This window comes from Mustela lutreola, chromosome 15 (genome assembly GCF_030435805.1).
Source record: "Mustela lutreola isolate mMusLut2 chromosome 15, mMusLut2.pri, whole genome shotgun sequence".
NCBI lineage: Eukaryota > Metazoa > Chordata > Mammalia > Carnivora > Mustelidae > Mustela > Mustela lutreola.
The window spans coordinates 69,125,136-69,134,472 of record NC_081304.1 but is presented as its reverse complement, the minus strand read 5'-3'; positions in this window follow the sequence as shown (position 1 = coordinate 69,134,472).

Here is a 9,337-nt window from a genome sequence, read left to right as displayed (position 1 = left end):
TCCCTTACTGTTTGGCTTTGACTCTGGGCTCTGGTGGTCGTCTTTGGGAGTTCTCGGAATTTGGGCACAACCACCACTGTAAAAGCGGACACAGGCGCCGCTGTTCTTCTCCATAGAGTTCGATCGACCCAGGGACGGATATCCAGTTTCCCTTATCTCTGAAATGACCTGGGACACCACTTTTCTGGCCACCTCCTGTCCTGCTCCTCCCACCCCAACAACCTATCATGGGACCCTACCCTTTCACCTGCAGAACGCTTTTCCACTCCTCCGGCCTGGACTACGTTGGCTTGGAGTCTCTGCCGAATCCCAGCACCCAGGCATGTGCTGGCCGCCCACAGACTCTGTCCACTCTCAGAGGTGATTAGTCAGGGTAACGCACACAAGCTCTCAGAATACTATGCATGCCCAGTATCATACACGTCCACTCCCTGCGGCCCCCCCCCCCCCCGTTTTGAATGTCTGCGTGGATCCACAGAGTGGAGGGATGCGTGCGTGCGCGCTCACGCAGGCACGCAAGCAGGCACGCAAGGATGGCTAGGGAGAGAGGGAGGAAGGACGGAAGGAAGGAGGAAGAAGGGAAGGAAAGGGAAGGGAAGGGAAGGGAAGGGAAGGGAAGGGAAGGGAAGGGAAGGGAGACGAGACAGGGACACAGGCCGACCACCCGCCCTGTTCGCCTCCCTCCTTCCCAAGGGACCGGACTACTCACCTCCCTCCCTCCCTCCCTCCCGAGGTACCTGACTACTTACCGCCCCCGCTCCGTCTACCTACACATTTCCCTCACCTTTTCAAAGTGGAAGTAAAATTCGCACTCCATAACTCACATACTCTTCAAAGTACACAGCTCCGTTGCCTTTTTTTCCCTAAGGTTACTCACAAAGATGCGCAACCCTGCCGCCATTTCCAGAACGTTCCCATCCCTTCGAAAAGAAACACCCTTCCCACCCGCGCCCCCCTCTCCCCTACCCCTGACTCTCTTCACCGGTCTCCCCCAACAGCCTCCGAATCTACCCCCGCCACCCCGCCACCCCGCCTAGGACTGGGATATTGCGGCTGCCTTCTTCCTACCCCTGGAATCCCAAGGCACTATGCCACCCCTGGCTCTCTGGTTCCTTTTTCTTAGCGTCATGTTTTGGGGGCTCGCCCATGCACTTCCACCAATCGGCGCTCTGCTCCCTTGTACGGCGTTATCGCTCTCCACGATGAGCTTATGAAGATGAGTGGAAGGACGGAATGATGTTCGCGTGCCACTGGGTCCCCCTGACCCCTTTTCTCTTAAAACTTTAAGTGGTACTAAAGCAGTACCACCTCTGAGGACAGAACTCCTAGCATCATCAGCAGACACTGCGGAAAGGTGTTTTGCACTGTCTTGCGTGGCCGCTTTCTTCCCTGGAAAAGGATTCACAGGCTATCCTGCACCCCTTAAGGCCATAAGGATCTCCTCATACTCTGCCGTGGTCCTGTGTCTTGGGTTGCGTGGCGGCCCCTTCCCCACGGAGAGCTACCCTCACTCCATCCTCCTACGCTGGCCCAGAAGTGTACTCTGGTTTCCTTTACATCTAAACCTTATCTCAGGTTTGGGTTTTGACAGGACGGAGGGACGGAGGGAGGCCCACGTTTTTCATTGACATGGTGGAGAAGGAGAAGATGGGTGCGGGCCTGTGCATATTCTTTTCTATTGTGGGGTGAGCAGAGGATTCAGATTCAGCTCTTGCCAGAAGGGATCTAATCTCTCCTTAAACAATCGGGCAAAATATCAGGCGAACGGTAAGGGCAAGTAAGGGTAAGAAGAACATAGACAAGATTGGCTCTAGATGCTGGAGTTTCCCAAGCAATGATCTCATCAGAGACCCACAAATGTCGAAGATTTCCAGACACCATGCTTAGGTATGGACGTCATTCCAAAGGTATGGTGCTATCATCCGGTGAGTGTTGTATGCTGTCCCCAGCTCACAGGACCAGTGTATCTTGCAGATACAGTACGAGGCTCATCCCTGGATGGAATTGTGCCAGAGAAAGGGAGACAGCAGCCTGTCCTTGAGCCTAAGGTGTGTTGAAGAGAGTGACTCTCTAAAGTACATTGGGCTGAAGAAGACCAGCTGGATTTCTGTTGGTTGGTCTTGGGTATTTGCAGCAACGGGATGGGTGTGGGCGGTGGGTGTAGTTTGTGTACTTTCTGAGCAAGGTGAAAGAACTCTTCAAGTGGAAGTATTTGCACCAGGGGTCTGGGAGGATGGGAGGGTGTGGCTCAGTCCCTTTACCAAGAAAATAGGATGAATCCGGCCTTTTAAGAACGAGGCAAAGAGAAGAGTTTAGCTTTGGCCATCGCAGCACCTGGCACCTGGCACTTGGCACCTCCACAGAAAAAATAGAAGGTTCCCAGAATGAACTGAGCCGCAGAAGTCAGCATGAGCAGATCCCACCACCCTCAGCCCCCCCGGTCCCCCACCCACCCCCAACCCGGGCAGGCACTAGCTATAGTCCAGAGCTCCAGATCTGGGTCCACCTCCCCCCACCAGGGCTCCCCCTGCCCTCTTCTCAGCCAGGGGCGTATATGTGAGCAAGATCCCAGAAAAAAATTTCCCCTCATCCACAGATAATCTTGCCAACAGTTTGACCACTTTGCCTGAGATACCAACTCATCTGGTATCACCCGAGCGTGATTTTTTCCCTAGAGACCTGGGGCCTAGTTCACTACTTAGGATGAACAGCACCCCCCCTCCCACCATCCCCCACCCCCAGCCTACTGCTCCCAATTCGACCGGAGGAGGGAGGAGGGAGGAGGGAGGAGGGAGGAGGGAGGAGGGAGGAGGGCGGGGCGGGGCGGGGCGGGGCGGGGCGGGGCGGGGCGGGGGCCGGGATGGGAGGGCCGCTGAAGGGAGGTTCAGGTTGACCCATTCTAATGGGCCTCATTCAATCCAATCGTTTCATTCAAATGCAGAAAGCTTTCTGCTAAAGTCAGAGCCTGGGGCTTCTCGCCATTGAATGGCGTTCTTCAAATCCCCCAACGCTTAGGCTGTGGCTTGCAAACTTGGGGAGGGAGGAGGCAAAGGGGAAGGAGATAGAGCTTGTCTGAAGAGCTTACCTCATCTGGGGGCAGAAAGAGCACCTCCTTTTCCTAACCCAGGAAACGCCAGTAAACCCTTTGGGAATCATGGATGTGGAGGATGACGTCAGACCTTAAAGCCTTCCAAGGGTGGGGGGTGCAGGCAGGAGGGTGTGGCGGGGTCAGTCGGAGAGGGACATGAAACACATGATGGTGGTGTCTTAGGATTCCGAGGCCAAACACATGGACTGATGATGGTGGTGTCTTAGGAGTCAGAAGGCAAACACAGGCATGGAGTGATAAGGGATAAGAGCTAAGAGCGGCCTGAGAGAGGACAGTTCTCACTCATCCACCGAGTTACAGGGCCTAGGAAGCCCACTGCTCTAAAGCGACATGAACAGTTTATTGATTATCCACCGACTGGTCCTCCCTCTCCCACCTGCTTCCCAAAGGCAACCCTCTGTCTCATTCCCACATAGCCACTGGCTGTTTCACATGCCACCTTCTGTCCACTGAAAGAAGAAAGGGAGGTGGGGAACCCTAAACCAGCTCCACAGATAGCACCTCTGCACAGAGGGGTGAGTGTGGGTCTCATTGGGCAAATGGTGACTCTGAGCCTTGATCCCTGGGTTGTTTCAAAAAATGTACTGGAAGGAACACCTGGCTGGTTCAGTCAGAAGAGCACATGACTTGTTGATCTCAGTCATGATCGTGAGTTCAACCCCTGCCTTGGGTCCACAGATGATGGAAAATGAATGGATGGAATTTTAAAACATTAAGTATGGGATGTTGATCTCTTTATTAAAAAAAAACCAAAAAAAAAAAAAAAAAAAAAAGGAATGGAGGGGCGGCTCAGTCTATTAAGCGTCTGCCTTCAGCTCAGGTCATGATCTCAGGGTACTGAGACTGAGCCCTGCCCCTCTGGGGCTCCCTGCCTCCCTCTCCCTCTGTCCCTCCATCCACTCGTGTGTTCATGCGTGTGCGCTCTCTCTCTCTCTCTCTCTCTCTCTCTCTCTCTCTCTGAAATAACTAACTAACTTGCTAAATAGAATCAGACTTCAAAAGAAAAAAAGGGCAAGGGGGAGCCTGGGTGGCTCAGAGGGTAAAAGCCTCTGCCTTCCGCTCAGGTCATGATCCCAGGGTCCTGGGATCAAGGCCTGCATTGGGCTCTCTCCTTGGTGGGGAGCCTGCTTCCTCCTGTCTCTTTGCCTACTTGTGATCTCTCCCTCTCTGTCAAATAAATAAATAAAATCTTTAAAAAAAAAAAAAAAAAAAAAGGGACGCCTGGGTGGCTCAGTTGGTTAAGCAGCTGCCTTCGGCTCAGGTCATGATCCCAGCGTCCTGGGATCGAGTCCCGCATCGGGCTCCTTGCTCCGCAGGGGGCCTGCTTGTCCCTCTGACTCTGCCTTCCACTCTGTCTGCCTGTACTCGCTCTCGCTCACTCTCTCTCTGATAAATAAATAAATAAAATCTTTTAAAAAATAAATAAATAAATAAATAAAAAAAGAAAGAAAGAAAGAAAAGAAAGAAAAAGAAAAAAGGACAGGGACATTCACGATTGTTGACGGGGAAAGATGGAGCCTACACAGTGTGGAAACATACTATGTACCATCTATCCCCATGTTTACTTTGGGGTGGAGACTTGACCTGAGAAGGAGGCAAGACTGAGTCCCTTAGGTCAGGAGGTTACCTTAGGAGGAGGAGAAGGGGCTCTAGGCATGCTGTGATAGCTGGTCTAACCGGAATGGGGTCTTAGGCTCCTTCTCTCAGGTAAGGAAAGGAGTATCCGGGCCGGGCCGTGCTTGTTGATAAGCTGCAAGCCATCCGTTGACCTTCAGTCCAGACATCTGCAGAGCTGCCTAGTTATTTGGTAGCAAGGCCTGAAAAGAGATGGTGGCTCAGCAGGGGAAACCAATTCTCTGAAAAACGGGCTTTAAGCTTTCAGCTAGCATCAGCCCATTTACTTTCTGGGGCATGGTTTCAATCAACCCCTCCACCCACCCCTGCCAAGTTATACTGTGGCTATTCTTTTATTTCCTCAGGGGAGGTAGGTTTATGGTAAAGAAATCTCTGTACATCTTAGCTGTAACATGCCTATATGCAGGGCTAAACAGAGGTGTGTGTGTGTGTGTGTGTGTGTGTGTGTGTGTGTGTGTGTGTGTTTTAAGATTTTATTTAGTTTATTTGACAGATAGAGATCACAAGTAGGCAGAGAGACAGGCAGAGAGAGAGGGAGGAGGAAGCAGGCTCCCTGCTGAGCAGAGAGCCCAACACCGGGCTCGATCCCAGGACCCTGGGATCATGACCTGAGCCTAAGGCAGAGGTTTTAACCCACTGAGCCACCCAGGTGCCCCTAAACAGAGGTTTTTAACCGGTAGGCTAAAAGGGAATAGAAACAATAGGGAGTCAGACATGCTATGTTTCCCCCTGTTATAATTTCCCGTGGTCAATCCTTCATTCCATTTCTATGGAACATGGGCAGAGGTCTGCCTTCTGTAACCGCTTCAAACTGAATTAGGGTGCAGTGGAGGCTTTGGAATAGAAGGATCTGAGACAGAGCTGATCGCAATTTTTGGTCCCTTGTGCTAATGGTGGTGCGGGGGGGGGGGGGTGCTCAGAGATAGTTCCCTCTCTGAGAACTTGGATATTTCTCTACATGGTTTGGTACCACATGGCATCATTGATTTTATTCCCAAGTACACTTTAAGGAATAGTAACAGTACAGCATAACCCAATAGTCTCATCCTCTCTTAAATCGACCTGGCATCAGTGGCCGTCCAAGAATACAGATGAGGGGCGCCTGGGTGGCTCAGTGAGTTAAGCCTCTGCCTTCAGCTCAGGTCGTGATCCCAGGGTTCTGGGATCGAGCCCCACATGGTACTCTCTACTCACAAGGGAGCTTGCCCTCCCCCACACCCAGCCCCACCTGCCTCACACCCAGCCCCACCTGCCTCTCTGCCTATTTGTGATATCTCTCTCTCTCTCTCTCTCTCTGTCAAATAACTAAGTAAAATATTAAAAATAATAATATACATATGAGTAAATTAGTCTGAGCCCCTCCTCCAGCTGGGGAAGGGGGCAAAGGTTGTGGTGGGTTAAGGGCTTCTTCTAGCCAAGTAGCTTAGTGCTTGACTTGAATTATCAGGGGCTCTTCTCCTTCTCCTTCCTCTTCCTTCTCTTCTGCCTTTACAGATTTTTATTAAGGAATCTCTGCACCTTGGGGCGCCTGGGTTAAAGTCTCTGCCTTTGGCTTGGGTCATGATCCCACGGTCCTGGGATTGAGCCCTACATTGGGCTCTCTGCTCTGTGGGGGGCCTGCTTCCTCCTCTCTCTCTGCCTGTCTCTCTGCCTACTTGTGACCTCTGTCTGTCAAATAAATAAATACAATCTTTAAAGAAAAAAAAAAATGTAATCTCTGCACCCAGTGCGGGGCTTGAACTCACAACACCGAAATCAAGAGTCACATGTTCTACCGACTGAGCCAGCCAAGTGCCCCTATTTATATGGGTTCTTATTTCCAAAGGGTGGTTAATACAGGTGCAGCAAGTGGAGTTAACTATCATAGACTCTGCCTCATTCATCTAGCAATCCAGTGGTTAATAAGAGGCACTTCTATGGAAACAAAAGGAAAACACTGGTTACTGGTTGAAACAAGGGCTCAACCCAGTATCTAAGTCTGGACTGCTGCCAGTGAGGTCTCTAGCTGTCAGGCTTGAAGCATCCTTGGGTGGAGTGGGAGTGGGCAGGGCCTATCTAAGGGATTCTTCTGGTGTGTAGGTCAAATGTCTCATTTCGAGTGTCCCATGGAGCAGCAGGCACAAAGACTGTCTATTATGTATGACGAGCTAGTGTGGCCACTTCCCTCAAGTTTCTTTCACGTGGTCGAACTTCTTCTCCAGGCTTCAGAGGGGGAAAAATATATATATATAGATAGATAGATAGATAGATAGAGATATAGATATAAATATAGATATAGATACACACACACACACACACACACACACACACACACACACATTGTTTTAGTTCTTAATGGTTGTAAGATAGGAGAATGGTAGAATGTTGGAAACCTTAGTTCAAAGAGTCACAGTCATAGAGAATCAAGGAAACCAGAAGGATCCAGGATCCAGTCCAGTTTTAGAGGCAAAGAACAAACGCTCAAAGATAATTCATCAGAACTACCAACTACCAACCCCGAAAGTGTGTTATTGAATTAGAATCTTTCTTTCTAAAGTCACCGTTCTTCCCCTCAAAGATAGCCAAAGGAAGGTTAATTTGTTTGTAAAACAAGTCCAGTTTTAACACAGTTGTTCTAATCATCTACATAAGCAAGGCAAGAATAGCAAGTGACCATATATGGGGTTTTTCTTTCTTTCTTTCTTTCTTTCTCTCTTTCTTTCTTTTCTGCTTTGATGGAGCTTTTTACAAAGGCTTTTAGATTGAACTTTTTTCTTTTTAAAAGATTTTAGTTTATTTATTTGAGCGGGGTGGGGGTGGGGGTGGGGGTGGGGGTGGGGGGGACACAAGCGGAAGGAGAGGGAGAGGGAAAAGCAGACTCCCCCGAAGGCAGATGCTTAACGACTGAGCCACCCAGGCTCCCCTAGATTGGACCTTTAAGTGCCTGTTTAAACCCAGGAGCCAAGCCAAAAATTTCCCACCAGATTCGCCTGCAAAATCTGCAGATTTGGGTGAATTCCTCTTTTCCTGAGGCCCTCCAAATTTCCTGAAGTTCCTGCATCCGCCATGAGGTGGCACTCTGTAACTCAACTGTTAAGGCTAGGGCGACCTCTGTCAGCAAGGTTAACAGGCCAACATTTCCAAGGGGCTTTATGGATCCATAAAGTCAATGAGACCTTTTTAAGCTGTCTCATCATATCTGAGTCTACGCATGTGTCTCTGAAAGATGATATTCCAGGGGCACCTGGTTGGTTCAGTCAGTAGAGAGCAGGACTCTTGGTCTCAGGGTTGTCAGTTCGAGCCCCACGTTCGGTGTAGAGATTACTTAAAAAATAAAAATCTGTTGGGCGCCTGGGTGGCTCAGTGGGTTAAGCCTCTGCCTTCGACTCAGGTCATGATACCGGGGTCCTAGGATGGAGCCCTGCATTGGGCTCTCTGCTCAGCAGGGAGCCTGCTTCCAGCTCGCTCGCTCGCTATCTCTCTCTCTCTCTCTCTCTCTCTCCCTCTCTCCCTTTCTCTCCCACCACCCCACCCCTCTCTCTGGTAAAAAACTAAAATCTGCAAAATGAAATGAAATGAAATGAAATGGGGGGGCGGAAAAAAGAATAAAAGCTGATTATCTGTATTGCATGTGGCATTGTGGGCTCCAAAACTATGTCTCTTTAAAATAAAACCAACAACCTTGAATTGCCTTTAAAGCCAAAAAAGTCGCACCTGTGTCCACTAAAAAAAGTCAGTCAATTGTTTCCCCACACTCAGGCTCCTGTGGGGAAGTCTGAAGTGGGCTGTTTAGGTCCAGGGGAGCCCTCGGGGCCCCTCCCTGCTGATTTGCAAGATGCTCCAATTTAGACCTCAGAAGGAGTTGGCCCAAGGGCTTGGAGTGACTTTTGTTCCTTGATAACGAGGCGGGGGAGGCGGGGGAGGTGGGGGAGGGTGGAGGAGGGAGGAGGAGGAGCCGCCGCCGCCGCCGGAGGCACCTGGGATGGCAAAGGAGTTGACCACTCCAGCCACATCCCCGGCGTGCAGAAAAGGGTGTGTGTGTGTGTGGGGGGGGGGGGTGTGTCTCGCGGCGGAGGTGAAGGCGGGGCAAGGGAGCCGCTGGCAAGGCCCAGGGCAGATTTAAAGTTTTGGACTAATTTTTTTTTTTCTTTTTTCTTTTCTTTTCCCGTTTGGCCTCTGCCTGCCTCCGCCTCCGCCTCCGCCTTCATCTCGTTCTGTAAAATAGGCTTTATCTGTAGTTGCTTTTCAGCCCCCTGGGAGTCAGTGGGTTGGGCATCAATCAGTTCAGGTGTGTGTACTTGGGGAGGAGGAAGTGGGGAGGGGAGTGGATTTCGGATTTCTAGTGTCTGTCCGCCCATCTTCCTCCACTTCCTCATTCTTTTGACTATTGGGAAGTTGTGGGGGGGGGGCAGGTGTGTTCCATTTTTGTCTATCCTTCTCTCTCTGGACCATCGATTGGGGCCCTTCCCTTGAGGCATCTTTCCGATGGAGCGACAATCCCCTATATTCAGACAAAAGCCTGAATGTAGGGGAGACAATCCCCTATATTCAGACAAAAGCCTGAATGTAGGGGAGACAATCCCCTATATTCAGACAAAAGTCTGAATGTAGGGG